Source organism: Chiloscyllium plagiosum, chromosome 44 (assembly GCF_004010195.1).
Source record: "Chiloscyllium plagiosum isolate BGI_BamShark_2017 chromosome 44, ASM401019v2, whole genome shotgun sequence".
Taxonomy (NCBI): Eukaryota; Metazoa; Chordata; class Chondrichthyes; order Orectolobiformes; family Hemiscylliidae; genus Chiloscyllium; species Chiloscyllium plagiosum.
The window spans coordinates 4,226,856-4,240,755 of NC_057753.1; positions in this window are offsets into that span (position 1 = coordinate 4,226,856).

The following is a 13,900-nucleotide window of genomic DNA, read 5'->3' on the forward strand; positions in this document are numbered from 1 at the left end:
GGGGCATAAATTTAAGGTGAAGGGTGGAAGGTGTAGGGGTGATGTCAGGGGTGGGTTCTTTACCCAGAGAGTGGTGTGGGCATGGAATGCGCTGCCTGTGGGAGTGGTAGAGTCAGAATCTTTGGTGACCTTTAAGCGGCAATTGGATAGGTACATGGATGGGTGCTTAAGCTAGGACACATGTTCGGCACAACATCCTGGGCCGAAGGGCCAGTTCTGTGCTGTATTGTTCTATGTTCTATGTTCTATGTTCTATCTAATACTGCCATAGGTATCACGAAGAGTGATATATGTGGAGACACACATAGTTTCCGAGACAGGGATCAGAATCACTTCCAAATTAGCTGCAAAAGATAAATATAGGGAGGGAATAGTCTCCTTTCGCTAGCACCCTGTGTTACCTACATCTTTCCAAAATCTTTGAACATATTTTTGACTATATCTGACGTTCGCTGTTGGGAGGCCTGTTACTGCACCTTTCCTATTTCTCAGCTCTGCCCATAGTGAAATATATGCATATTCGTACAATAATGGTCGTAGCTTCAATATTTGGTATATTAGACATCAGTGAATTTATCTATATTACTGCACAGGCATAGTAGGAAGGGTAGCACGGTGACTCAGTGATTAGCCCTGCTGCCTCGGGTTCGATTCGAGACTTTGTTGACTGCCAGAATTTGCACATTGACCCTGTAATTGTCTGGATTTTTTTTTTTGGGGGGGGGGAATCGGGATTTTCCCACAGTCCAACGATGTGCTGGTTAGGTGAATTAACCATTCTAAACTGTCCATAGTCATCAGGGATTGTAGACTAGATGCATTAGTCAGCGGAAATGTAGGGTTATAGGGCAGTGGGATGAGCCTGAATGGGACACTCTTAGGAATATTGTTGTGGACGTCTTGGGCCAAACGCCCAGCCTTTTTCCACATCGTAGGGATTCCATTTGAAGAAAGTTGAGTTAGGCGAATGCAATGATGAGGACATGTAACAGAAATATTATTTGACCGAAGTTAGTGTTATTCAGTAAACATGGTATGTGTACACATAAAGAAACGAAGCCGGAGAAAATACTTTGGTCCCTCATGCCTTCGCTGTCATTCAATATATCATGATGGATCTGATTTTCACCTTAACTCCACATTCGCGCATATCCGATGTTTGTATTCTGATGATACAAACCTAGCCTGGCTACAATTCCTTCATAAGATTAATCTGAAATAAATTGTTTCCAGAAGGTTACCATCCTTCCATAAATACAGTGAACAGTACTGTTGTGGTTCTGTTCGCCGAGCTGGAAGTTTTTGTTGCAAACGTTTCGTCCCCTGGCTAGGCGACATCATCAGTGCTTGGGAGCCTCCTGCGAAGCGCTTCTTTGATGTTTCCTCCGGTGTTTATAGTGGTCTGTCCCTGCCGCTTCCGGTTGTCAGTTTCAGCTGTCCGCTGTAGTGGTTGGTATATTGGGTCCAGGTCGATGTGTTTGTTGATGGAGTTTGTGGATGAATGCCATGCCTCTAGGAATTCCCTGGCTGTTCTCTGTCTGGCTTGCCCTATGATAGTAGTGTTGTCCCAGTCGAATTCATGTTGCTTGTTGTCTGCGTGTTTGGCTACTAAGGATAGCTGTTCGTGTTGTTTCGTGGCTAGTTGATGTTCATGTATGTGGATTGTTAGCTGTCTTCCTGTTTGTCCTATGTAGTGTTTTGTGCAGTCCTTGCATGGTATTTTGTACACTACATTCGTTTTGCTCATGTTGGGTATCGGGTCCTTCGTTCTGGTGAGTTGTTGTCTGAGCGTGGCTGTTGGTTTGTGTGCCGTTATGAGTCCTAGGGGTCGCAGTAGTCTGGCAGTCAGTTCCGAGATGATCCTGATGTATGGTAGTGTGGCTAGTCCTTTTGGTTGTGGAATGGTATCGTTCCGTGGTCTTTCTCTTAGGCATCTGTTGATGAAGTTGCGCGGGTGAACAGTACTGCACAGAAAACTTCAGTTGCTATCTTACCTACGTCTTCTACAACTGAAGCATAACCTCACAACACTTCTATTCAATTTCCATCACAATAGACTCGAACAGTTTCTCAACATTCCTGATTACCTGCTCTCCCTGCATGGATATGTTTTGTGATTCATGAACTGGGACGTTCAGATCTCCCAGCATGCAAATCTCTCAACAATTCCGTAATATGGTTTCTCTTTCTTTCATAATGTCATGTTGGAAAATTTCATAATTTCCTACCCTGCACTCCTTTTGTCAGCTGTTTGTTCACACACTTAAATTAGACACGATTGTATTGTAGATTCATTATTGCCTTTCTACAATCTAATAATTGGAATATGATTTGTGGCGATTCATGGCGTGGGCAGGAGAGTGTTAGATGTCATCACGTTTTGGAAGAGTTGAACTTCCATTGCCACTTTAGAACCGATATTCTTTTCTTCCCTCACTGTGTTCTTCTCAAGCCAAAATATTGACTCTATCTGAATACCTTAACGTTTCCCAAGTTCCCTAATATAAATTATTTATCCGTATCTTCTGACATTATGACTATGATAGATGGTAATCTGACAGGCATGAATTTTACCACTGGCGGTCTTATTGCGCTTTTTTGAATTAAAGAGGTGCATTTCCTGTTTCCAGTCAAATGGAGCCGAACTCGAAAATAAGAATTATGGAAAAATTAAAACCAATGCATCAAACTTGCATACAGCAACGGCCCAAATAATCACAGGAATTCTTCCTTCTGCTCAATGTACCAATATCTCTAAATAAAGCCATAGCGAGCAGGTCTATGCCTTATCGATTAAAAAATGATTCTACCAGACCTTTAGTTTTACCACTTCTATCTTATTAACATTTATGTCACGCAGACTGATGTTGTTAATTGATGTCTTGTGTGGGAGTTTAACCATGAAAAATCGTGATTTCTTCTGGACTGTGCGTCGGAATCAATCAGAAAAAAATGCTGAGATAAATGCTGCCGTTGGAGATGTTTTAAAGTTATGTGGCAGGGGTTTTGGAACCTGGAGAGAAGACTATTAGACAGTGAGATGGAAACTGGAGACTGCAAAGATCACAAAGTTAGAATGACCAAGCGAAAGAGAAGGCAGAGCGCAGATGAACGCAAAAGAACTGGTGGCCAAAAGTGCATATACTTTAATGCAAGGAGAATCGTGGGTAAGGCAGAAGAACTTAGGACTTGGATTGGTGCCTGGGAGTATGACGTTATTACGATCACAGAGACTTGGTTGAAGGAAGACCATGATTGGCAACTAAATGTTCCAGGTTATAGATGCTTCAGACAGGATAGGGAGGGACATAAAAGGAGTGGGGAGGAGTTGCATTGATGGTCAGGGATGATATCATGGCTCTGTTAATGGTGGACACTATGGAGAGTTTGAGCAGTGAGGCATTATGGGTGGAGCTGAGAAATAAGAAGGGTGCAGTTACATTGTGGGGCTGTATTACAGGCCTCCCAAGAGTGATCGTGAGGTAGAAGAACAAATAGGTAAACAGATTATGAAAGATATAGAGGCAACGTGGTAGTGGTGGTGGGAGATTTTAAAATTCCTAACATTGACTAGGATACACTTCATGTCAGAAGCCTGGATGTGGCAGAATTTGTAAGGAGCACCCCGGAAAGCGTTCTATAGTAGTATGTTCATACTCCAACAAGGGAAGTGGCCATATTGGACCTGGTGTTGAAGAATGTTCCATGTCAGGTGGTAGAATTTGCAGTCGGTGATTTTTTTGGGAATAATGACCAAAATTTTGTAAGTTTTAGAATACTCATCGACAAAGATGAGAGTGGTCCTAAGGGACGAGTACTAAATTGGGCCAAGGCCAATTATGTTAAAATTATGCAGGAGCTGGGAAATGTCGATTGGACACAACTATTTGAAGGAAAGTCCACATTTGATATGTGGGAGGCTTTTAAAGAAGGGTTGAAGATAGTGCAGGGAAGACATGTCCCTTTGAAAACAAGTGATAGGAAAGACAGGATTCGTGAACCGTGGATGACAGTAGAAATCGTGTGACTAGCCAAGAGGAAAAGGGAATCGTAAATAAGCCCCAGGCAGCTATGAACAGAACGGGCTGTGGAGGAATATTAGAAGAGTAGGACAAGTCTTAAACGAGGAATCAAGCCGTCTAAAAGGGGTCATGAATAGCTTTGGCGAGCAGAGTTTGGGAGAATCCCAAGGTCTTTTATTCTTATATTAGAAGCAAGAGGGTAACTAGAGAAAGGGTTGGTTCAATAAAGGATAAGGAAGGAAGGTGATGTGTTGAAATTGAGAACGTGGGTGAGATTCTCAATTATTACTTTGCATCAGTGTTCACTGAAGAACGGGAAGTGATGAATGCTGAGAGTTGATATTGACGTTGACAGAAGGAGGGAAGATGTGTTGGGTATGTTAAAGGATATTAAGGTGGACAAATCCCCAGGACCAGATGGGATCTATCCCAGGTTGCTGAGGGAGGCGAGAGAGCAAATATCTGGGACCCTGACAGATATCTTTGCAGCATCGTTAAAAACAGGTTAGGTGCTGGGCAACTGCAGTTTACTCATGTTACCTGAATAAGAATTGTAGAAATATCCCAGGTAACTACAGACCAGTGAACCTGATGTATTTGGTGGCAATGTTGCTGGATAAGGTACTGAGGGGTAAAATCTATTTATATTTGGAAAAGAATAGGTTTATCACTGATAAGCAACATGATTTTTTTGCGGGGTGGATCGTGCTTTATCAACCTAGTAGAGTTCTTTGAGAAAGTGACAAAGTTGGTAGATGAAAGAGGGCTGTAGATGTCATATACATGGACTTTAATGAGGCATTGGATAAGATTTCCTTTGTAAACTAATGGAGAAGGTGAAGTCACATTGTGTGCAGGGTGTTTTAGCTAGGTGGATAAAGAACTGGTTGAACAACAGGAGACAGAGAGTAGTAGTTGTAGTGAGTTTCTTGAAATAGAGAAAGGTGACCAGTGGTGTTCCACAGCGATCAGTGCCGGGGCCACTGCTTTTTGTCATATATATATAAATGACCTGGAAGAGGGCATCGTGGGTCTGATAGGTAGGTTTGCAGATGACACGAACATTGATGGAGTAACAGAAATCTTAGGGGACTGTCAAAGAATACAGGAGAATATAGATAGATTGGAGATTTGGGCGGACAAGTAACGGATGTTGTTCAAAGCGATGCATTTTGAGAAAGCCAATTCTGGAACGAGTTATACAGTAAACGGAAGAGCCTTGGGAAAAGTTGGTGGGCAGAGAGATCTGGGAGGCCAGGTCCATTGCACCATGAATGTGGCTGCACAGGTGGACAGAGTGGTCATAAAAGCATATGGTATGCTTGCCTTCATCAGACGGGATATTGAGTAAAAGAGCAGGCAGGTCATGTTAAAATTGCACAAGACATTGGTTCGTCCACATTTAGAATACTGTGTGCAGTTCTGATCGCCACATTACCAAAAGTATGTGGACGCTTTGGAGATAGTGCAGAGAAGGTTTACGAGGATGTTGCCTGGCATGGAAGGTGCTAGCTCTGAAGACAGGTTGAGAAGGTTAGGATTGCTTTCATTAGAAAAAAGGAAATTGAGGGGGGACCTGATTGAGGTCTACAATATCATGAAGGGTATAAACAGAGTAGATAGAGATACATTTTTTTCCCAGGGTGAGGGATTGAATAACGGAAGGTCACACGTTCAAGGTGAGAGTTAAAACGTTTAAGGGCGATACACGCGGCAAGTACTTTACACAGAGGGTGGTGGGTGACTGGAACGTGTTGTCAACAGAGGTAGTAGAGGCAGGCACGATAGATTCATTTAAGTTGCGGCTGGCAGATGCATGAGTAGGTGGGGAGCAGAGGGATACAGATGCGTAGGAATTGAGCGATAGGTTTAGATAGTGGATTTGGATCAGCTCAGGCTTGGAGGGTCGAAGGGCCTGTTCCTGGGCTGTAAAGTTTCTTTGTTCTTTGTTCTCTTTGTATAATTAGTTATTAACGCAGGCATTATTTTCCTTAGAAAGTGTGATCAAATAGAGGTTAGTAAAGAGATGGAAGGAGAAAAAAAGAAAGGTGGACACCATTCAAGACACCATAGCTAGGCAGAAATATGCATAAGGAAATACGTAGACAAAAGCAAGTGATGCTTTCGAGGATAGAAACAGCTGGAGACAGGACATGGTAACAAATACTTCACCTTTGTATCCATTCATCCTCATTGGCAGTAAAAAAAGAAATATGGGCATAAAGCACGTTAAAATGAAGACATTCACAATTATTTAAAAGCTAAGGAAGTTCATTTTGAATTGCAATTACTGTTGCACTATAATGATCATGTCAAAAAATAAATGCAGATCCCTCACTTTTAAGATAGTAACATAATAAGATACTGTCAGACTCTACTTTGTTTACACTCTTTGGCACAATTAGATTGGTTTTTCTTCTTTCTTCTGTAATTAAACTAATTTCTCTGACCTAAATCTATCCACTTTTTCATACAATGGTTCTTGTTTGTGTCCAGCTCCTTCATCAGGTGATTGTGCAGGGCTCGATCGTAACACAGAATTTATAGCAAAAATTTGCAGTGCGATGTAACTGAAATTATATATTGAAAAATTGATTGTCTTTTAAGCCTTTCATCTGTTATAATACAATGATAGTTTCACTTCTTTCATGTGTAAATTACAAAACCCTTTATTTTAAAAGTTGCATTCTCGGGTTAGCTGTTAACAATGGTGATAGCTAGACAATATGTTGAAGGTGTTGGCCCCCTGTGTTCTCTGTCTATGACCTGATGTTTAGATTGATTCTAATCTAAAAAGTGAGACAACAGCGTTTTACATAAATTCATGCAGTTTTTGAGCTCAGAATTCTACATGAATGTATGCAGTTTTTGCGCAAAGTGCAATGTAACTCTGCAAGTACAAATTCACCCCACAAAATATATGGGTGCATGTGGGTCTTTGTCTGTGTGTGTGTGTCTGTCTGGGGTGGGGATTGTGAGTGTGAGAAAGTGTGTAGTGAGTGCAGAGTGTCTTAAGTCTGAAGCCAAGGTCCCGGTTGAGACCCTCCTGTCTGTTGATTGTTGTGTGGTGCCCATTCATCCGTTGACGTAGCCTTTGCTCGGAGGGTTCCCTCCGTTTGGGGAACACTTCAGTTGTCCGGGACATTCAGCCTTCGGGTGACCATTCTCCAAGGTGGACTTCGGGATAGGCAGCAGAGGAAAGTGGCCGAGCAGAGGCTGATGACTAAGTTTGGTACTCACAGGGAAGGCCTCAACGAGGACCTTGGGTTCATGTCACATTACAGGTGATCACCATTGCGCTACATACACACACACAGAGATATTCCTATACACACACACACACACACTCACGGACACAGATACACACAGACACCCACACACACTCTTATAGACACACACACGTGTGCATCGGTGTGTACACGGACACAGGTACACACACACACACCCACACACACCCTTATAGACACACCCACTCCCACCCACACATGCACCCCCTCACAGACTTAAGACACTCTGCACTCACTACACACACACACACTTTCTCACACTCACAACCCCCACCCCAAACGGACACACACACATAGACAGACAAAGACCTACATGCACACATATATTTTGTGAGATGAATTTGTACTTGCAGAGTTACATTGCACTTTTCTCAAAAACTGCATACATTCATGTTGAACTCTGAGCTCAAAAACTGCATGAATTTATGTAAAACTCTTATCTCACTTTTTAGATTAGAATCAATCTAAACATCAGGTCATAGACAGAGAACACAGGGGGCCAACACCTTCAACATATTGTCTAGCTATCACCATTGTTAACAGCTAATCAGAGAATGCAACTTTAAAAAAAAGTGTTTTGTGATTTACACATGAAAGAAGTGAAACTATCACTGTATTCTAACAGATGAAAGGCTTAACAGACAATCAATTTTTCAATGTATAATTTCAATTACATCACACTGCAGATTTTTGCTATACATTCTGTGTTACGATCGAGCCCTCCACAATCACCTGATGAAGGACCGTCGCTCCGAAAGCTAGTGTGCTTCCAATTAAACCTGTTGGACTATAACCTGGTGTTGTGTGATTTTTAAGTTTGAAGAAAACATACATTATTCATACACTATCATTAAAACACCGTCAAAGTAAAAATAAAAGAAATCAATTGGCTGAACTGTAAAATTTATCAAAATGTTAACCAAGATATTAGTTGTAGTAACTACAACTAATTAACTACTCCAGTATGGTAACATCTCATAAAAAAAACACTCTTGACAAACACAAAGTCAGTTAAGTAAAGTGTCTCGCATGCAATTCTTGCAGCAGGAATAGAACTCTTGTTTTTATCTGTAACAAAGAGGAATAAGAGCTTCCACAACCGGATTCAAGATTCTAACAAATGCTACCGGAGGCTAAAACTAAAACAAGTTCATGTCTCATTGGCAGTGTAAGTGAACTCACTCATCCTGCTTCTATTAATCTAAATTTAAAAGAGAAAAAAACATCAACTACCCTACTTTATTGGTTTTGGAGCAGACTGCTCAACCGCTCTGTCTCAACCTTTATACATAAAACAAAAGAGAACATAATATGTCTCTTGAAACCGTCGTATTATCACACCATGATTAACCTCAACTCCACCTATTTGCATTTGACACGTTCAACTCAGCACGGTGGATCTGTTTGCAATGATTAGGATCATGTTTAAAATCAGAGTTGAGCGTTTCAGCTTAAGATGGTTATTTTCAGTTTCTCTATGTCCTCTTCAGCTCTGTTATATACAGTTTATAAAACTGGAGTTTCTAGTGCTTGAATTCTGAGCTGGTAAGATCATATTTAGCGGTATTTTCTCGGTTGACAGCTGCATTTAACTTTTGTTTAATTAAAATGTACTGTTACTATCTGACAGGACCAATCACTGTCAGCTGGAAGTACTCTGAGAAAATGTTCACGAAGTTTCAATTTTTGTGAGAGATGTTTCTTTTCGCTTATTTCAGACTTCGAGATCCTGCATTGTTTGCAGTTTGCATTTACTTTATAATTGTTCATTATAACACGACTTTGCTCAGAATGAGCGTGCTCAGTTTATGCAGAAGAACATTCGTACACTTCGGTCTTTTTTGCGTGTTTGCTTGTCCTGTTAAATCTTTCCATTCATTCCATTCGGAGCCCATGTGCTGAGGTGTACTCTGAACACGTCACTTGAAATCTGTATTGTTTTCTTTCTCTACAGATTTTCACGGGCCCCTTTGCACGATCAGCAACTAAGTCTACTTCCTCGTTAGGCTTTTTATTTTACCCAGCATCCGAATTCAGTGGAAGACACACGGAATCGCAGACATTTAACATTGTTTTTGTTTTGAAGACTTTATTTTTAAAAGATGCAGTCGGTATTGTGGACACTTTAGTTGGTCTTGATTTTGCTGATGTTTTACTGCTTCGATGCTGACAAACCCAGCTCACATCGTCATTTTATGACAGAATGACTGGCCATGAGCAGAGATTTCCTTTTTAGTTTGATAGTTTAGTTGGATTTTCAAAGCTATGGTAACAAATATCCTCTGATAAACTTATGTCAAATAAGTTCTACTTACCGAGGTTTGAATGTAATATGCTGGTCCACCAAATGTTCATTACACAGCGTCCAAGCAGCTGCGTCCAAGCAACCACAGAAGGCATCATGCTACACTAAAAAATGTGAAAAAAGGGTCACAACATGACCACCATTTTTTTAAAAAAATACACAGGATGCCAGAAGTTTTAAATTAAACTGAAATTGCTGGAGCAACTCAACAGTTCTGAAAACCTCTACGGAGAGAGAACAGATTCAATATTTCGCGACCATTGCACCTCATTTGGAAAAGTTCTGAGGAAAAGATTGAGTAGATTCGAAAAGTTAACCTCGTCTTGTTTTCTAAAGGTGGTGAAAGTCAATTGACTTTCTGAAGTGCCAACTATTTTGCATTTCAAACGCACCAATATTTTGGCTGTTTCTGACTCCCACTCGTAATAGATTCAATGCCCTTCTTTTTAACTTAGTGGCTTATCTCCCACTGGCTGGCCAGCATTTATTAGCTGTTCCCAGATGTCCTTCAACTGCAAAGCTTCCCATGCAAATTGAAAAACCACACTGGGTGAGGATGGCAGATCTCTTTCCCAGGAGGACATAATTAAGTCTTTTGCCTTTTGACAAACATAAGCAATAGATTGTTCATCAGTAGAAATTTAATTCCAGATTTTTTTTTCCTCATGGAGTTCAAATTCCACGAATCCTGACTTGGCGAGATTCAAACCTCAGTCCATCCAACGTTAGCTGGGTTTGTGAATTAATAGTCCAGCGATAACACAGCTAGGCCATTGCCTCAACGGAACAATAATTAAAAAAAAAACAATCACAGAAATTGCTTGAATACAGGTCCCAGATATTTTAGAATGTGTACTCAGGCAAACTATGGCACATGAGGCCAGAGTGGCACTATGATACTGTGTTGATCGTACAATTTCTTATAAGCTCTCAGATACATTATGTAAAACGAGAACATTGCATTGGAGGGGAATCTGAGATAGAAACACGTTTGGCTGGAAGCTGAAATAGGTTGAGGTTTTCACATGAGCACTTCTTAAAAAATATTGTCATGTTAGCAGATCAGGGGAATAAATTGTAAAGCAACAGATTTTGAAATGGCAGGTGCTGGGTTTAGGGCATGAACAAAATAGAAGGACTTTCATCGGGTGAACTGGAGAAGAGATTGAATGTCAAAACATCTCATGCAACAAGGGCAAGGGTAGTAGTGATCGCTTAGAGAAGCAAAAAGTGTGAAGGGAGCCTGTGTGAATATCGGTAAAAAGAAAAGGTTTACTCTGTGCAGACTTCTTAATTATGTTCTTTTTTTTAGTTCTGGTGTCTCCCGTCCTCATTACTTTGCTTTCGGATTGATACTACCTAATCGTGACGGGATGTTTATGAAATACAACTTGAATGTGCATTTTTGTTTCGCAAATGGTCCTGCATTTCTCACTGCTTTGTTGTTTCTTTTCGTTCGCTTTCAGTTACTTCTTTGCATTTTATTGACGTTTCCCAAAATCTGTTTCGCAATTTGTGTATCTATCTCATTAATGGTCTCTGTTTCCAACTCATTCCATTTGAATTGAAAGTGAAATACCATTTTTTTATGAGGACCGTTTAATAGAAGCTTAATATATAAGGAGTAAACATACTAGCATGGATGAGAGATTGGTTGATTGGCAGCAATGCAACCAAAATGCCTGTGCTTACCTTTTGTCATATTGGCAGCATTTGACGAACCTAGTCCTACACAGGTCAGTGCCAGGCATTCAAATTTCTACAATTTAAAGTTAAAACGTATCGCAATGTCAAATGATGGAAGTGAAGATATCAAGGTTACATTTGCTGAGGACAAAAACGTAGATTGGAAACTATATGCAAAAATGACATAACAATAATGCAGGTCGAAAGAGATGCGCTGAATGAATGAGAAAAAATCTGGTAAAAATAGATAATGTGAGAAAGCATGAAAGTTTTCATTTTAGTTGGAACAATTATTCTTTAGCCAGACAATGACTGTAGAACAAGAAGAAAATCTAGGTGTTCCCTTTGACAAGTCACAAAAATGCTTATTACGCAGACACAGTACATAATCAGGAAGGTTAATCATGTATTACATTACTAGAGGAATTGAACATCAATGTTTGGATGCAATGCCTCAGCGAAACATTGAACTGTTAATACAGCTTTTCGGAGACTGCGTGCAGTTATCCACTGTTGTGTAAGGAAAAACAAATATGCATTGTAGGTACTTCAGATGAAGGTTCCTAGGCCTGTAAAGTTCTTCTGCTGAGTAACTATTGAACTACACATGTTTGTTTTCAATGAAGTCTATCGAATATGAATGATTGACTAATAGTGTGCACATCCTCTACAGGTTAGATTTGTGAACGATGCTTCATTTGGTGTTGTAAATGCATTTCAGTAATGTGTTTGATAAGGTTCCCCACGGTAGGCTACTGCAGAAAATAAGGAGGCATTGGATTGAGGGTGATTTAGCGGATTGGATCAGAAGTTGGTGAGCTGATGAAAACAGGGTGCTGGTTGATGGTAAATGACCATCCTGGAGTTCAGTCGTTCGTGGTGGACTGCAAGGATGTGTTTTGGGGTCACTGCTGTTTGTCACTTTCATAAATGATCTGGATGAGAGGTTAGAAGGAAGGTTAAATTTGTGGTGACTCTAAAGTCGGTGAAGTTGTGGACTGTGCAGAAGGCTATTACAGGTTACAGATGGACATAGATCAATTGCAGAACTGGGCTGGGAGGTGGCTTTTTGAGTTTAATGCGGGAAAGTGTAAGGTGATTCACCCGGGAAGATGAAACAGGAGTACAGAGTTAGTGGAGGATTCTTGGTAGTATGGGTGAGCAGAGAGGTCGCGATGTCCACGTGCTTAGATCCCCGACAGTTGCCACTCAGGTTGACAAGGTTGTTAAGAAGGATTACTGTCTCTTAGCTTTCATTGGTAGATAGACTGAGTTTCAGAGCCATGTGGTCATGATGCAGCTGTACTAAACTCTGGTGTGGCAACACTTGTAGTACTGTTTACAGTTCTGGTCGTCACAGTATACGAAGAATGTGGAAGCATTGGAAAGGATGCAGAGCAGATCTACCAGGATGTTGCCTGGTATGGATGGATGGTCTTTATGAGGAAGGACTGAGGGACTTTTAGCTGTTTTCCTAAGAGAGTAGAAGGTTAAGAGATGACTTAACAGAAGAATGCAAGATGATCAGAGGATTAGATGGGCTGGACAATGAGATCCTTTTCGCACGGTTGGTAATGGTTAGCACGCGGGGACATAGCTTTAAATTGAGGCATGATAGACATAGTACAGATGTAAGGGGTAGGTTCTTCACTCAGAGAGTAGAGAGGACGTCGAAAGCCCTGCCTGCAACAGCGGATACTCGCCTACTTCAATGATGTGTAAGCATTGGAAAAAGTGCAGAGGAGATTATCCAGGATGTAGCCTGGTCTGGAGGGAAGGTCTTATGAGGGAAGGCTGATAGACTTGCGTCTGCTGTCATTGGAAAGAAAAAGGTTAAGAAGGGACTTGATCATGCAAGATGATCAGGGAATTAGATAGCATAGACAGTGAAAGTCCTTTCCAAGAATGATGACGTCAGCTTTTACGAGGGTGCATACTTACAAATGTAAGGAGTATAGACTTACGACAGATGGAGTTGGATGAACTGAGGATTATTCGAGAGGCTGAGAGGGTGATTGATAGAAGCTACAGGGACATAGTTACGCCGGAGAACAGAGGTAGCTGGGTAACAGTTAGAGGTGGGAAGGGGAAGAAGCAGGCAGTGCAGGGTTCCCCTGTGGTCGTTCCCCCAAAAAATAAATATACAGCTTTGGAAACTGTTGCAGGGGTAAGCTGCAGTGAAGGGGTCTGTGGCTCTGAGACTCAGAAGGGAAAGGGGGAGAGGAGGAGAGCGCTAGTTATAGGGGACTCTCTAGTTAGAGGGACGGACAGGCGGTTCTGTGGACATGGGCGAGACTCACGGATGGTTTGTTGCCTCCCGGGTGCTAGGGTCCGAGACGTCTCAAACCGTGTCTCCAGAATCCTTAAGGGGGAGGGTGTGCAGCCAGAAGTCGTGGTGCACATTGGCACCAACGACATAGGTAGGAAGAGGGGTGGGGAGGTCATTCAAGAGCTCAAGGAGTTAGGCTGGAAGCTAAAAGCTAGGACAGACAGAGTCGTCATCTCTGGGTTGTTGCCGGTGCCACGTGACAGTGAGGCAAAAAATAGGGAGAGAGTGCAGTTGAACACATGGCTGCAAGGCTGGTGTAGGAGGGAAGGCT